Source organism: Rhinolophus sinicus, chromosome 14 (assembly GCF_057876585.1).
Source record: "Rhinolophus sinicus isolate RSI-liver-muscle chromosome 14, RSI-T2T, whole genome shotgun sequence".
Taxonomy (NCBI): Eukaryota; Metazoa; Chordata; class Mammalia; order Chiroptera; family Rhinolophidae; genus Rhinolophus; species Rhinolophus sinicus.
In genome coordinates this window covers 84,330,192-84,347,486 of record NC_142514.1, presented here as the reverse complement: position 1 = coordinate 84,347,486, position 17,295 = coordinate 84,330,192, and the positions used below count along the sequence as shown (strand labels likewise).

At 41.0% G+C, this 17,295-nt stretch overlaps 1 protein-coding gene across 1 annotated transcript in view; it reads right to left on the bottom strand.

Moving 5' to 3' along the window:
• Positions 1 to 16,906, bottom strand: part of NEDD9 (neural precursor cell expressed, developmentally down-regulated 9) — a 176,894-nt gene extending 159,988 nt beyond the window's left edge. The window contains exon 1 of the mRNA XM_074335230.2: positions 16,752 to 16,906. The gene's annotated coding sequence lies outside the window, so the exon portion shown is untranslated. The remainder of the gene's footprint in view (positions 1 to 16,751) is intronic.
• Positions 16,907 to 17,295: the final 389 nt, after the last annotated feature.

The window sequence follows — 17,295 nt, the reverse complement described above, 5'->3', positions numbered from 1 at the left end:
ATTATCTTCTACAACCATATGACATCCTCCATTGATAATGCATATTTTTTTAACTTAAAATTCTTTCCTTGGAAAGTTTCTCTTATAGAAACCTAACTGTTGAGGCAAAATTCAAAGGATTCTGCTAGCCCTAACTCATTTCTAAACCCTTTTTTGTTTAAACTAAAAGGTCCTTCTCAATTGGTTGCAGCCAGCTCCATCTCAATACAGAGACTTGTCTGACTCAGCGGAATTATCTTGCACCACAGTTGCTTACATCACATGCACAACTAGCTATTGGATACATGTGCTGCCCATCCCACTGACATGACCAAAGACACGAAAACCTGGTGAAAGATGAAGTAGAGGGAATTCTGCGTTGTAAAGAGATTGATCAACTGGTTTGCATTGGGAGAAAGTGAGCAGGAGAAACTTCTTTGTCAGAATTTTTTAATCCTGGGGAATATAATAGGTCATATTGTAATAACTATGTATGGTGTCAGATGGGCACTAGACTTATTGGGACGATCACTGCATACGTTATAGAAATGTCTATTTACAGACAATAGTTCAGTGGTTACCAGAGGGTAAGGGGGGTGGGGGGGTGGGAGATGAGGGTAAGGGGGATCAAATTTATGGTGATGGAAGGAGAACTGACTCTGGGTGGTGAACACACAATGGGATTTATAGATGATGTAATAAAGAATTGTACACCTGAAATCTATGTAATTTAGTAACAATTGTCAACCCCAATAAATTAAAAAAAATAAGAAATGTCTATTCACTATGGTGTATACCTGAAATTAACATAATATTGTGTGTCAACTGCAGTTGAGAAAAAAGAATTTTTTAAGCCTTAAAATGACTCTCAACTGGATGATTTCAATTACATGAAGATTCACGATCTAGACCTGAGAGAAGAAAATTCTTAGGGCGTTATGGATACATATCCTGAAAACTGAAGGACAGCAACAAGGCCTGCCTAATTGGCTATGAGGGGAAGATAGTGGTAAGTCCAAAGTATGCTCATTTGAGGCATTAAGTACTAGACCATGTCTGTGCCCTAGATGCAGGTTTCATCACTGAGGGTTCTGTAGCACCTTTTGATAATGCTTGTAGCTTGAGGAAGCAATGTCTTAAAAACAGGCAGCTACTCTTAATGGTTCCATCCTCTGTGAACCTGAGGAGGGAGGGATCCACCATGTCCATTCTCAGTTGAGGTTTGAAGAAGGATGCTATTTTGCTCATGCTTGACAAAAGGGAATAAACGCGTGGATGTTTTTTAGTCAGGCAGATGTGAATTCAGATTCTGGTTAGGCCAATCTTGGTTCTATAGTCATTCTAAACTTCAGTAATTAATTTCCATTTAATAGTAATGGTTAAAAAAATTTTAGGGCTTCCCAAGGATAAGACACTGCTGTAAGCAGTGGATATATATTACTTCATCTAATTTCACAATATTCCAATGAGGTGATGTACAGAGAAGAGTTAACACAGCAGGCCCAAGACTGCTATCCTTAGAAAGCCCTGCTTGCGAGGTTGGCCCTTGGCTGGCACCTGGGAAGCTGGATTTCGGGAGGGTTCCCATCATTCCCTGATAAGAGTTACTTAATGTACCTAACTGTTTGTACAAACAATGTGGTTTATGCTGAACACCTGCTACCTCCTGGGAGTCTGAAATTTTGGAACATGCCAGACAATGGGTGCCCAAGTGACCAGCTCTCAGTGAAAACGCTAGTGCTGAGTCTCTAATGAGCTTCCCTAGAGATACCATTTCACAACTGTCATAACTCCTTTCTGAGGAATTAAACATGGCCTGGGTGACTACTTGGAGAGGACTCTTGGTAGTCTGTGCCTGGTTTCGTCTGGTCTTTGCCCCATGTGCTTTTCCCTTTGCTGATTTCAATTTGTATCCACTTGATGTAACAGATCTTAGCTATTGGTATAAAGGGTCAGACAATTAAATTCACGAACTCATCCTAGAAAAAGTGCTACATACGTCATTACTGAATATCACTATGGTCACCTTGAAGTATTCCCCTTGGGAAGCTATGCGCTGACGCCAGTGCCTAGTCCACGCTTCAAAGCAATTTTGGAACTCTTTTTCTGGAATGGCCATCAGAGCTGTCATCATATTACCCTTGATGTTTTGAATGTCATCAAAATGTCTTCCTTTCAATATTTCTTGATCTTCTGGTAAAGAAAGAAATCACTGGGGGCCAGATCAGGTGAGTAGGGAGGGTGTTCCAATACAGTTATTTGTTTACTGGCTAAAAACTCCCTCATAGACAGTGCTGTGTGAGCTGGTGCATTGTCGTGATGCAAGAGCCATGAATTGTTGGCGAAAAGTTCAGGTCATCTAACTTTTTCACGCAGCCTTTTCAGCACTTTCAAATAGTAAACTAGGTTAACTGTTTGTCAAGTTGGTACAAATTCATAATGAATAACCCCTCTGATAGCAAAACAGTTTAACAACATCGTTACAACCAGTTGCGAACCTAATTGTCAGACCTCGTGTGCTGAGTCCTTGTCACTCCTCCCAGCGACTCATGGAACCGAGGTGCGGGCTGAGGAACCCCTGACTCAGGTGTGTGACCTTATTATTATCTCACTTTAAAGGGTGAGAAAGCTGATTCATGGAGAGGTTAAGTAAGTACGGCATCTTAAGGTCACAAAGAAGGCCCATGCCACAATCAGGGTTTAAACCCAGGGAGGCTGGCTCTAGAGCCCTTGCTTCTAACCTCTATGAAGGCTCTGAAATTACAGTAATAATACCTCCTCCATTGGGTGATTGCGAGTCAAAGGTATGTTTGTAATATATGTTTGCTCAGAAAATACTAAGTGCTCAATAAAACTCTATTATTATATCATTATGTACCAGCCCTCTCTCTCTTCCAACTACTAACCAGGAAATCTACCATATATTTCTCACATTCTCAATAATAAGCACAATGTGTCCAAGAAGTTGAAAGATCTATGAGGAGGGAAAAGAGAGGAGGGTGGTATGGAATTCATCATATTATGTTTATTTGTTTTTTTAACAATAAAATCTATTACAATATTTTTTCCTTACAAATGGAGCCTCTATACTTCCTCTTCTCTTTCTGTACCTCTTCTGTGGTCTTCTTAGGTCCAGTTTGGAGGGGCTGGACACTGTAGTGATAGTGATAAAGTCATAAAGCGAGGTGGGTATTTAGAAGCACCAGGGCAGAAGAAGGAGAGGGGTGAGCAGTATGGCTGAGCCCCTTTCATTACGCTAACCATATCTCTTACCACCCACTCTCCAAATGGAAACACATTGTTTTACAACAGAATGTTAGCATTCTGTTTGCTGAAATTATTTCTCAATCACCCTCACACCACCCACTCTCCAAATGGAAACACATTGTTTTACAACAGAATGTCAACATTCTGTTTGGGGAAATTATTTCTCAATCACCCTCACCCCTTCCTACCTTTCAAGCCTTCTAGTTAATGAAAAAATGTCCTGTTTCTTTTCACGGAGGAAACAAAATGACCCCAGCATTCCATAGATCCATTCTTGCACAACCATCAAAGAAAAACAGCTCTTCCTGATGAATGCCTGCTTGCTATATGTCATGCTGTGGCAAGATGCCATGTCGCCCTGGTGCACTGAGATGTCCGAGTTAAGAGTAGAGTTGGCTAAAGCACATTACATCTACATAGTAGAATTTGGAGGGTAAAGGAAGATGTCCTTGATTTAAAATTTCGTCTGCTTCCCACCTACTCCCCCAAGTTCACTTTATTTGAGAAGCAAACTTCTTATTCCACAGTAAGAAATATGACTTAAAAGGTAAAGAGCAGGTGAGTAGTACGTTGGCGTTGCAACAGTTGAAATCAATAAGGCCAAGTTTTTTCCTACAAGCACATTTTGACAAAGTAAAATTGGAAGTAGCCCATGGATAGTAGGCACTCGAAAACAGGATGTCATAATAAATGTCAAAACAAAGAAATGTGACATAGGAAGAAAAAGTGGTGGTGCTGACGGGTCACTTCACGCATGCAGTAGATTTCTCCAGAGGAAATCTTGGCCCTTGGCAGTCGGTACTTCAAAAGCTATAGAGGAGATGTTGAAATAAACAACTACAGCCTCCTATCTTGAAATAAAATGCATTTTAATCTAAGAAAAATCAATATTCTCACACCACAGACATCTATGCTGGCCAGTGATTTACCACAAAGAGTTGCCTAGCCGGTGGATGAATGTCTTAAGCAAATGACTTAGTCAAAAGACCTGTGCGTTAGGTCCAGCTGTGTCATTTGATCCATTGCCTGACTTTATGTAAGTCACCTCATCTATCCCACCTCAGTCTCCACACTTTCATTATCTGTGGAGTTGAGGCTATAATGATATTCCCCAGGACCACTGTGAACATTAAGTAAGTTGATGTGGGCCAATGTGCTGACTGAATTATAAGTTAGTACCTGAAAGTTAGCGATTAATATTTTGATCCAATGACGTTAACGAGCACCAAGAGAAAAATCAAGAATAAAATAAAAACCTAGTTTTTACCACATTGAACATTAAGAAAGGAGGGTTACCTCAAGAGGAGAGCTAAATTATAAATGGAAGGGTGTTGCAATAAACTCACTATATGACTAGTCAAAATAGTAGCATTTCCTCATTGCAGCAGCTTCAATCCCTCCTTCTGGATTTGTCTGGTTAAAATCACACAATGGTCTAAAAAGACAATGGGCATCAATTAAGATTTAGGTCAGAGCCTCCGAAGTAGTTAGTGATTTCGTTTCTAGGATTAAGGATGACAAAATCTTACCGATGGCTGGATAATAACATTCCTTTCTACTGTGATCATCCTACATCAAGGAAATGTTTGAAATTTAGACAGTGTAGTATGATGTGCCTGCTAAAGTTATTATATGGTTGAACTTTTGAAAAACACAGCAGCAGAAATGTGTTTTATCAATCTTTACCGTTGGTAAGAACCTTGGAGAAAGCAAATTTGACTGATCTCCCAACACAGCTCACTCTAAAATGGATCATTGTTCTAAAAGGACTCATCCTGCCAGTTGGGTTCAGATTCATCTGCTTGGAAGCCTCCCTCCCCTCCCCATCATTCAAATGTCTTGTGCTTTCTTTGCAAATGCAATCCACTGTCCTTAGGTTTAGAGTACGCTGCAATTAGCAAGTCTCTCGGCTTCTCTTAGAAGGGACTTCTGTTCAGTGGAAATTTTTGTAATGGTGTCTGTCTGATTTTTAACTCTTCCATGGAGACCAAACTCCCCAGCTCAATCCTTGGGAAATGTGATTCTAAGAGTGAATGATGCCCCTTTGGACCAACTAATTACTATAATTTCTTAAATTTAGCCACTAGCTATTTTGGCACCTTCCACGCAGCGCCCCTTGCAAATCAATCCTGCAGAGCTATGAAATATCTGGCCTGTCTGAATGCTCAGAGATTTACAAGGCTGAATCTGGGCTCCCACAAGGACTCTTCAGTATGGTCAGAGCTAGTGAGCAAAAGTCTCAGTGTTTCAGGAACCCAGTTGCATTTACTTTACAGGGCAGAGGTGATAAGGTGTTTGCCAAGGTCACCCAACTCCGTGACCAAGGAAGGGGCTGCTTACAACGTACTGTGGTAACCTAACATTTGCAAGTTGAGACAGAGAGCTGGGGATAGAGGATAACCAGAAATCCAAACAGATGGAGAAAGGTTTTCAACATGAAAGGCAAAACAATGATGATTTACTTAACTTACAAATAAAATAAGCATAATTTAATTTATCAACTGTATTTATTCTTGTGATTCCTCATTAGTACAGAAAATCAAGGGTTGGCCATAATTTTTTTTCTGTTTATTAATGAGTCATACTAAGGTAACTGCTATCATACTTGGGTACATTACAAAATCAACACACAGTGAAACAAATAATCCCAGTAGTTTTCCAATTTACAACCCACTTGAAAAAAGTCCCATGCTGGCGAGGACTGTTGGGCTGGTTTCCGGCAGGACCCAGCACACTTTAGACACTCTATAAATATTTGTTGACTGATGACTAATAATCAGGTTGGTCTACATGATAACAAAGGAAAACGAACTTTAAAAAATCCTCCTTATATTTCATTTTAATATTTGTACCTATGTTCTCCTGTTTATCACGTAGGTATTGTAGTATCATTTTTACTTTCTTTACAGAGGTTGAACTGAACTTAATTGGATCGTTTCATTTATCCTTTTATTTTTCCTTTTCAATTTTCCATGGTCTTTTCTGGAATTCTCTTCTTGTCAAACCCTACTCATTCTTTAGGCCTCTTCTCTTTTATGAAACTTTATCCTCTTTCCTTCTCTTCCTCCTACTAGCTAATATGTATCAAGCACTTAATGTATTGGATAGAGCTTTAGGTACTTTGCCTTATACTGACTCATAGAACTCTCAAAACCATACACTGACTCATAAAACCTTCAAAACCACCAAGTGAGGTAGGACTGTTATTACTTCTTCTGCATATGAGAAACTGAGAAATAGAAAAGTAAAGTAACCTACCTCAAGGGCACAGAGCTGATGGGTGGCAGAGGTGAGATTCAAACCCAGGTAGTTGACTCCAGGCTGCCCTCGTAAGAATCTCACCAGTTACTCCAACCCTCTTAGCTCTACCCATTTCCTGAACTCCAACGATCACTTTTTTTCTTTTACAAGGAGAGAGTAAATAATAATCATTTTATTAGAAAATGGACTTATGCTGTATGTTCTATAGTACATGTTGCTTTGAATTTAGTTCACATCTTCTCATGTCTTTGTGTATAGATTAGCTTTATTATTTTTGAACAGCAGCATATAGTATTCCAGAGTATGAATTTCCAAATTATAATAAGGACCCTACCAGTGGGCACTTGGATTGTGTTCATATTTTCAGTATTATGTACAACTACATTTCAAATAGCCTCAAAAGAAAGAAACCCATGCTGGGTTGAACTCAAATAGAGTATTGGGCCCAGAAGCTGTTCTATGCTATTAAGAAATCCTAAATTATGCAGAAGAGAGGAAAAAATGGCATAGAAGAGGCCAACACTTCTCTAACTAGGAATTCAAGGTATATTGTTGTTAGGAATGTTAACTGATATATGTGAAAAATCTTTTCCCTATGCAATACTTTGTTTCACTGTGAAATAGACACATTTCGCTGCTAAATCATCCTGGCAGGATCCCAGGAGGGCCAATCACAGGCCTGCTTAGAGTAAAACGGTATATGAAAGTGTTACTGAAGTTTTCTGAGCAAGAAGCCAGCAACATTGTCTCTGAAAAATGCTTAAGCCAAAAATACTCTTTGTTCTGCTATATTAAGCTGAAGTCTGTTTTCAATCAGGCTGTTATTCAAATACTGGAGCAGATCCAAATTTGCTTTCCTGAGGAAAAGTCTGTCTTTGCTACAGATTGTGCAGCCTGAGAAGGTGGGCTTCTCACTTTCACAATGGATTGCCAGGGCTGCTGCCCACTTGTCCAGTGTGCAAGAGGGATGGCTTCCACTTCTGCACTTTCACAGTCTGCACTCTGCCTTTTCTTCCCTTCACAACCTCATACTTTTTGTATCTTTCCTATTCTACAACGACCATCCCAAGCCTCCCCTCCCCTGAGCAGATTTCTTGGCTTAAATTGCTCTTTTTCTCCTGCACAGTAGCACTGCTCTCTAACATTCACTTGGTCATTCACTCATTCATTCATTCATCTATTCAGCAAATATTTTTTGAGTACCTGCTAAATGCCAGAGATACAACAGTGAACAAAAACAAAGTTTTGCACTCACAGAGCTGGCATTCCAGGGAGGGAAACAGACAATAAGTAAATGCACAGGTATTTACTATGTCAGGTCTGGAGATAAGTGCAGGTAATGGAATGGGTGTGTGAGGTGGGAATGTGGCTCTTTTATATAGTCTAATAAAATGCTGACTTCTTCGAGTGTAGGTTATGTGTGTGACACGCCTGTGCCCGTGGCCACGTATAGCACGTACCAGCAAGCTGGCACAAATAATCCCATCATTTTAAGAAAATGGATTCTTAGTTTATAAATCACATGTACTAATGCCTTTATTTCTAATGCCTGCCCTTGCTTCAGACAAAAAGAAGAAAAAAAAAGCAAAACAACACAATGAAAACAGAGGCCAATAAAGTAACTAATTTAAAGCAACCAAAGAAACAAACACCATGGAGCATGCAGTCCTAAATTTTCTCAAATCAGTCCTTCCGAAATCATGACACCTTAATTAAGTGGTTCTTTCATTCATCATTACATAAAAATAAAGAAATTATGAAACAGAATAACTATGGACAAAACACTGGTCGTTTTATTTTAAATACATGTTTGTGCAATTTGTTAAGCCTCTCTGCCACTTATAACTGAATTATATGTGCTTTTGGAAGCTGTATAAAGGATAGCATGTTGTGTATAATTGCTGAAATGTGTTACGGTCATCATATAATTTACGTCTGAGGTCCTTTGTCAACCATAAAACCCATGAAGACACAACCTCACTTTGTCCCACTACCATATTTTAAGGAAAAAATGGACTTCATTGGCCCCAGGGCTTCTTGAAGGCATGAAACCTACTGCAAGTGTTTTTACTTCCTTGGACACCGCTCACATATGAGGGTGGGGACTTTGTCTACTTGGCTTCACTACTGACACCTAACACCTAGCACAGTGCCTGGTCCACAGTGGGCCCTTAACAAATGTTGCATAAATAACTACCAACTTATTTTCTGAAAGGAGATATGATATCTGTGGTGGTTAATTTTATGTGTCAACTTGGCCAGGACAAGATACCTGGATATTTGGTGAAGCAGTATTTTCAATGTTGCTGTGAAGTTATACTTAAGCAAAATTAGCATTTAAATCAGTAGATCCTGCATAAAGCAAATTATCCTCCACAGTGTAAATGGGCCTCATCTAATCAGTGAAGGCCTCAAAAGAAAAAAGACTGACTTCCCGTGAGCTAGAATTCTGCCTGCCGACTCTCTTTGCAGTCAGCTACCACGTCACCTCTTCCCTCGCTCTCCAGCCAGGCAGCCTACTCTGCAGATTTTTAACATGCTAGTTTCCATAAATGCACGAGCCAATTCCTTAAAATAAATCTCTCTGTATATGTGTACCTACCGTGTTTCCCCGAACATAAGACCGGGTCTTATATTAATTTTTGCTCCAAAAGACGCATTAGGGCTTATGTTTAGGGGCTGTCATCCTGAACAATCACGCTAGGGCTTGGTTTCTGGTTAGGTCTTATTTTCGGGGAAGCACGGTATGTATACACATCCTGGTGATTCTGTTTCTCTGAAGAACCTTGAATAATGCAGTATCTCTTAGCCATGTGCTCTTTCAATGAATAAATAAGTCAATACATCTCATTTACCAAGAATCACACCCATCAAGCCACAGGCACCAAAGCCAGAGCAGTGACACTAGCTATTGGCCTCCATTTCTCTCTCCGGTAGAGGAACAGAGCACATTACCTCCTCACTGTTTCGTTTCTCGTGTGACGCAAAGCACCTGCACATTTTCTCTCGAGAGAAACGGGTGCTAAAGAACAACAATACCCACGAAAGCCATGATGTGATGGTGGTAGGTGAGGCACCGGCTTACCGCTCTGCTCTTAGGGGAAAATACTTCCCATGGTGAACCTGGGGGGCTGATGGTATCACTTCCTCTAAATATTTCCACTCTTCACGAGTGAAGCTGTGGGTGGGGAATTTCAGAGTCATGGAAACTAGATAAAAGGTTACAAAAGGTTCACGAACACTGTACCATTTGATGATTGTGTGGTAGCTAATTAGTCCTTTGTGCTATAAAGAAAAGGTAAATCTAAAAATACATCACTGGGAAGCCTCTGGGGGAGCATAGTGTGAAACTGGGTCCTCTTTCAGCGCTAGCGAAGACTGACTGATGAGTGCCCATGCGCTCATCTGTGGGGAGGTTGCTTTTGAAAAGTTTTCATCGAGATCCTTCCCCCAAGGGTTTATGTGGTAGAGGAAGTGGACTGAGAGGGTGGAAACTTTCTTTCATGTGCCCGCAAGCAGCACAATTCTTCCTCCCAGAGTGTATTTTATCTGCAGGAGTCAGTTTTATCCCTTCCTTGCCTCTATTTAAGGCCCCTTCCCTCCTTTCATGTCTTTTCCCTTTTCACTCTCAGGTCCCTAATTCATTCACCTCTTATCTCCAGTTAAAACGTGTTTCTAACATAAGACAAAGCTTCATGCCTGTGCTGGTAATATTTTGTGCCTCAGAGAGAGAGAAATGTGGGGCGCATTGTGCCTTCCTGAAATTATACTCTGAGCCTTTATCTTTGGCAATTACCTACCACTGTTAATTGATAGGAATGATAAATGGATAGTCAGATGTTTACACAATACAATGTTATACAGCTGTGAAAATGAGACATCAGCACCTGTTTGCATCGACATGGATAACTCTCAAAAACAATGTTGAGCCAGAAAGCCAGTTATGAAGAATAAATATGGTATGATGACGTTTGTTAAAAGTTCCCAAACAGGAAAAAATAAACTGCATATGCATAAGTTATGTACAGATTAATTTATCTGTATATATATAAATTGCATATACACGTATGCATATATGTATACATATAGACATGTGAGGTGAATCTAAAAAGAGAAGTTGGGGAATGTGATTAACAAGGCTTAAGACTGCAGTTCTCTTTATGTGGTAGGCGATGGGAGGAGATGAACACAGTTGCTTAGGGGCCTGTGGCTTCAAGGTTTGGTACGGTGGTGAGTAGGTAAACGTGTACTTGTTTTATTATTTCTATTATTATTTAGAATATACACACACCGTATACATACTTCTTTGAAGTATGAAATGTTTCGCCATATTTTAAAAATTTTCTAAAGTGGAATTTACCTGGATTATTAGCCCTCATTTTTCACCTTCGTTGGAAAGTGAAGAGAGGGGCTTAGGGAAGACCAGGTGCTTCCAGAAATTAAAGAGAAAGTTCACTGAGTTATAGACCTCTGTTAACCAAAGCTCTATCTGAAGTGAAGGAGAAAAGGAATGTGGACGCATTGACACGTCCACCTGTCACCCTATTCAGCATTGCTTTCAATCCCCAGGACTCTTCCTTAGGGCTGGAACTACCACATAATGGAGACTTGTCATGTGTCAATTTTGAGTCATCTATACCATGGATATTTGGGAGCCAGTGTGGGAAGCAAAGTTGTTTATTTGACCAAAAATAGCCTGCAGCAAACAAGGGCAGCTTAAACACCCCCCGCCTAGGAGGCCATGCCATTCCTGGCCCTGCGGCTCACACTGGGTGGCCACTGAGTGAGACACAGCTGTGACCCCACAGCACTCGTTAGAGTAAGACACAGCCGTGGCCCGCACGCCCACCGCGCTCATGGGGTAACACACAGCCTGCCCTCACACACCGCGGGGGAGCTCTTCCTGGGCTTCTCTCACTCAGGTCGCACCTGCCCGTGTTTGCCGTATCAGGTGTGCAGCCAGTACAATTAGTAACATACGTTTTTCTTTACATTGATTCACCTTTTTTTACTTAAAGACATTTATATTTTAAAAAAAACCACACAAAACCACTTTTATACCACTCCTGCAAATAAGAAACCAGTGCCATTGTGGTTCATAGAAGATAATCATGAAATACAAATGCAGAAAAACAAAAACTATGTTATTAAATTTTAGCTAGCTACCATTTCCTGGTGATGGCCCATAGCCCCAGGTCCACTTTCTCTTTGTTAAAAAGGTAAATGACCAATAGTTAGAGGATGTTAAGATCAGGCCCAAATCAGAGGAACAAAAAAGTGAAAATGGAAATTTTCTTTCTATGACAAAGTCCAGTGACTCAGTGTGATTTAATATCACATTTGTATGTCATGTATCATATAAAATTATCATATTGTGTCCCACATTTTGGAAATTTTGATCAAATGAGTTGCAGGGAGACAGATAAGCAGAAGGAAAGTGAAGGGGGTGTATAGTAGGATGTGTCTTCATGGGGTGCAGTTTTGTACAGGACATGTTGAGTTTAAAGGAGCTTTCCCTGTGACAGCACCTGGGCCCTTTCTCCCGCCTGGTCTCAGAAGCAGATGAGGAGACCCTCATATGGCCTCTGAATAGATATATGGAATATCAAAACACAGACATCCAAGGTCAAATGGAGGTGATGACTGGGGAACGAAGGACGAAACAACTTGAATATCCACAACATGGGTAGCAGGTGGTCTCAGCTTGAGTCCCCCAAAAGCGGACCTTGACCCAGGATTTAAGTGCATGTAGTTCAAGACGTGATCCCAGGAGTTAGGAAGGAGCGAGGGGAGTGAACAGGGAAGGAGGGAAACCATAAAGGGCACATTAGCGAGCCAGCTACCACTGTGAGCAACTGGAGCTTAAGCCCACGTGGAAACTTTGGGAAAAGGCAGAGACATGTCTTAGAGTTACTCCATTCAGGCCTGACGGAGGGGGGTTATTCATAGCGTATTGGAGAGTTAATTCCTGGGCATTTTCATTTGTCTTTGGCCAATAATAGTGGCCCTACCGGGCTTGGAAAAAGCTCCAAGGTCCTGAAATAAAGATTGTGGCTGGTAGAAATCAGCCCAGTCCTGATGAAGCCTGCAGGCTGTATGTAGGACACTGACTGCCTCTACTACAACCCTTCTCTGCTGGACACTTACAAATTTTGCTATCACGTTTAATCCTTACCACAGCACTTCAAGATAGCTATTTCCCTTATTTACATACAGAGGAAGAAGCAGCAGGAGTTATATCATTTGATCAAAGTCATACAGCCTATATTCTCTTTCACCTCTGGTTACACCTTCCTGGTCTTATCCTTTTTTTTTTTTTTTTTTTTTTCCATTCAGGTGAAATTCACATAACATAAATTACCCATTCTAAAGAGAACAAGTCCATGACATTCAATATATTCACAATGCTGTGCGATCACCACCTCTGTTTGGTTCCAAAACATTTTTATTACCCCAAAAGGAAGCGCCATACCTATTAATTAAGCAGATGCTCTCCATTTCCCACTATCATAGCCTCTGGTAACCACCAATCTGCATTCTGTCCATATTGACTTACCTATTCTGGATAGTTCATATAAATGGAATCATATATTTCTTGTGCCAGGCTTCTTGCACTTAGCACAATGTTTTTGAGATTTATTCATGTTTTAGCAAGTATCTGTACTTTATTCTTTTCTGTGGCTGAATACGTGTAATATTTTATTATATGAAAACACCACAATTTGTGTTTCCATTCACCTGCTGATGGGCATTTAAACTACTTCCACGTTTTGGCTGTTGTGAAAAGTGCTATAATGAAAATGTGTGTACATGTGCTTATTTGGGTCCTGTTTTCAATTGTTTTGGTTATACAACTAGGAGTTGCTTAGTCACATGGTTTTTTGTTTAACTTTTTAAAACCATCCTAGTCTTCTTGGAGAGCTCATTCTCCTGTACCTCTATTTAGATGTTAGAGTTTCTTGAGGTTCAATCTGGGATTCAGGGAGGTTTCCGTAAGGAAGGTAGAAATGAGAACTGAAAAATGCCGAAGTTACCCTTCTTTTTTCTCACTTGTTAGTCTCTTAAGTAGAGTCATCCACTGCGTAATGATGTTTTAGTCAACGACAGACTGCATGTTCCATAGATTATAACGGAGCTGAAAAATTCCTATCACCTAGTGACATTGTAGCTGTGGTGACATCTTACAAAATGCATCACACACGTGTTTGTGGTGGTGCTTGTGTAAACAAACATACTGCACTGCCAGTAACATGAAAGTTTAGCACATGCAATTATGTACAGTACATAATACTCGACAATGAGGATAAACGGCTATGGTCCTGGTTTATATATTTGCTATATTATACTTTTACTTGTTATTTTAGAGTGTGCTCGTCCCACTTACAAAAAAAATTTGCTGTAGAACAGTATGCTGTGATACACTTGCGCAGTTTTATACATCTGGTGTTTACTCTGTCCCTTGATTGCATCATTTTCTCTTGTGCTTTATTTAATCTCATGTTATTTTGTTCATCATGATCCTTAAGTGTTTAAACAATGACAAAATTGCCTAACGACACGTTTCTTAGAACATATCCATCACTGAGCGACACATGACCGTATGTATCATCTCTACTCACGGCTTCAATTACCATCTGTATGCCAAGGATCTCCAGACCTCTGCGCTGAGGTCTAGATGTTGGTCAGCACCACCTCTTTGGCTGATACATGTCTTTGGACATCTGCTAGGCCCTCCAAAATCATCAATTTCAGAACTGACCTAACCCCAGGCTGGGTCTCCACCAACTTTCCAGTCCCTGTGATGGGCAAGCAGCGTCAACATCCATTGGGATGCCCAAACCAGGAAACTGAGGGTCATCTTTGACACTTTGCACTCTCTTTCCTTTCTGGTTCTCTACCAAGCCCTGTTGATTTTCCTTTCTAATTGACTAATTCTATCTCCACTGCCACCAGTCTTGTCTTGTCTGTACTCCCATAGATACCCTCATTTGGCTGACTTCATTAACCTTCTACATGGTCTTCCTGTCTATAGGTGTGGTCCCCTCCCATCCATTCTCCACATGGTACCAAAAGGATTCCTGAAATATGCAGATCAGATCACAAGACCCCTGGCTTCTCCACCCTTTTAGAATAAGCAGCATGTTTAATGCTGTCCCCGTAGGCAGCTTTGGGCTCACCTTGAGCTACTCCTCTCTCCCCTCTGGCCACATTGGCCTTAATTGTGCTGGGCACTCTGCCACCTTCCACCTCAGGGCGTGGGGCTGTGAACTGTTCCCTCTGTCTGGAGTGTAACCTAGTCCTTCACCTTATGAACTCCTATGCTTTTTTCAGTTCTCATTTCCGCCTTCATTAGGAAACCTCCCTGACTCCCAACGAGATCAGGTTCCCCCACAGTATGTTCAGGTTCTCATCACTGTGTACTTATTAATGCCTGCCTCTCCTCTGGACTGAACTTTTTGGGGGGACAGGACAGCGTCAATTTTGCTTCAACTTATGTAAGTTTTGACTTAAAAGTGACTTCCACACCGTACATACTCACTAGGTATTTGCTAAATTAATTAAGTAATTAACAAGAAACAGTGGAGCTCTAACTCAAAACTGATTTCATATCCTTCCCTTTCCACCGCTCCACTTTGCCCTATCCTTAGAACAGGAATGTCCTTGAAAATAACCCAACATGGGAGGAAACAGAAACAGGGAGGAAAACTGCTTGGCTGGTTCCCAGGGTTCTGTTATGGACATTGTTCTTCACACCCATCTGGGTGGGACACCAGCTTGTGGGGGAAAGGAGGGGCTCCTCAAGCAGGAGTTTGACAGACTGGAGCACCCACTCTCACCTCTCATCACTAGCACAGGGAAAAGACTGCTCTCCCTTCTCCACGCGGCTTTAGACAACATACAGTTGTCCCTCCTTATCCACGGGGGATAATGTTCCAAGACCCCCTGTGGACACCTGAAATCACGGATAGTACCAAACTTTATATGTACTATGTTTTTTCCGATGCATACCTACCTATGATACAGTTTAATTTATAAATTAGGCACAGTAAGAGATCAACCATAACTAATAATAAAATAGAACAATGATAAAACTCCCCTTTTCACCTAAAAGGAAGCACTTTATGGCTTCTCGTTGGCATATCCGAATTGCCTGCATTACTACTCTTGTGCTTTGGAGCCATTATTAAGTCAAATAAGGTTTCCTGAACACACGTACCATATATTGAGACAGTAGCTGTTATAACTGAGAAGGCTATTAAGTGACTAACAGACAGGAAGCATGTACAGTGTGGATGCATTGGACAAGGGATGATTTGTGTCCTGGGTACAACAGGGTGAGATTTAATCCTGCTACTTAGAATGGCCCATGATTGAAAACGTATGGATTGTTTATTCTTGGGATTTCACATTTAATATTTTTGGACCATTGTTGGTGGCAGGTAACTGAAACTGTGGAAAGTGAAACCGTGGATGGGGGTTACTACTGTATGACCCTTTTAGAAAGGCTCTCCCCCTTTGAAGTTGTATGTGTTCTTCATATTGAAGTAATTTCAACAAGATAAAAAGGTGGCCTCAAATCCTTTGCGGAAGGAAGGCAACTGAATGAATGAACGAGTAGTAAATGAATTAATAAATATAGAGAAAGGTATGGATGAAGTTTTGGTGTGCCCCGTGGTGACAGGTGGAACACAGTGTAATTTGTCCCCAACCTCTTAGAGAGGATGCAAATGACCAGGGCTCTACAGATGGGGACACACACTGAGTTCAGTTCTCAATCACCATTTCTTGCCCTCAGGAGTCATTCCCTGAGAGGCTGACAATGGCATTATAAATGACTCTTGCCCATCATAAGCTGCAAGTGACAGCCTGCAATCTAGAGTACTGAAATAATTTAAGAAAAGTAAGAGCTCAAGGTTTTCACAGGTAAGATCTCTGAGGACTGTAGGAAGAGGGAGGAGCCATCTACGTTACACACCAGGAAGCACCTACCCAGGATGATTTTGAAAAATAGAATCATGTAGGTTTTAAATTGCATGAAAGCCAGTGCCTCCAGGTCAACTTATAGGAGACCTGGAATCACTATTTCCTCCTTTGGTGCATGTTGAGTTCCTTCCACCTCCAGTTAAAGGGTGTTAACAGTGGGGAATACCACCAGAAGTCTGACACCAACTCAGGAAGTCAGAGTCTGAGTGAGTCTCCCCTCCCTTCTCCCCTCAAGCCACAGCAAGTGTCTGAGAACTCACCCCAAGTTGAATCACTGGTGGGTCATCCGGTCTCCCCTCTGTCTGGGCAGGCGGGCAGGAGGCAGCAGCTCAGTCTTGCCTTATGATTACGCTTCTCTCTTGCTGCCCCCACCAGACTTGCTTGTAAAGGCAGCTGCAAGCATTTCCTACCGAGCAACCACACACGTAGAATGTGAGTGACAGGAGTATGTGTATGTTTTTCCTTCCGGTTGCTGTGAACTGATGTTGTCTCAGCTCATTTCCTCTCTGTACCTCTTCTTTTTTTCTCTGTCAGAACTTCCGATACACTGTGTACGACTTGTAGTTTAGGGTCAGGTAAGAAATCTAGTTTTAATCTGTACCATTTACTATTTTGAGAAAGACAGATGAGCTTTAAGTTATTGCAATACAATTCTGTGGAATGTACTTTGCAAGTGGCATAAGCTCTTTTCTAGGCTGCATTGAGGCAAAAATTAGGCTATTTTAAGGCCAACCAAATTGGGATTTTGTGGTTTTATGGACTCAATACATTCCGGAGTTCCACTATAAATTGACACAAGACATC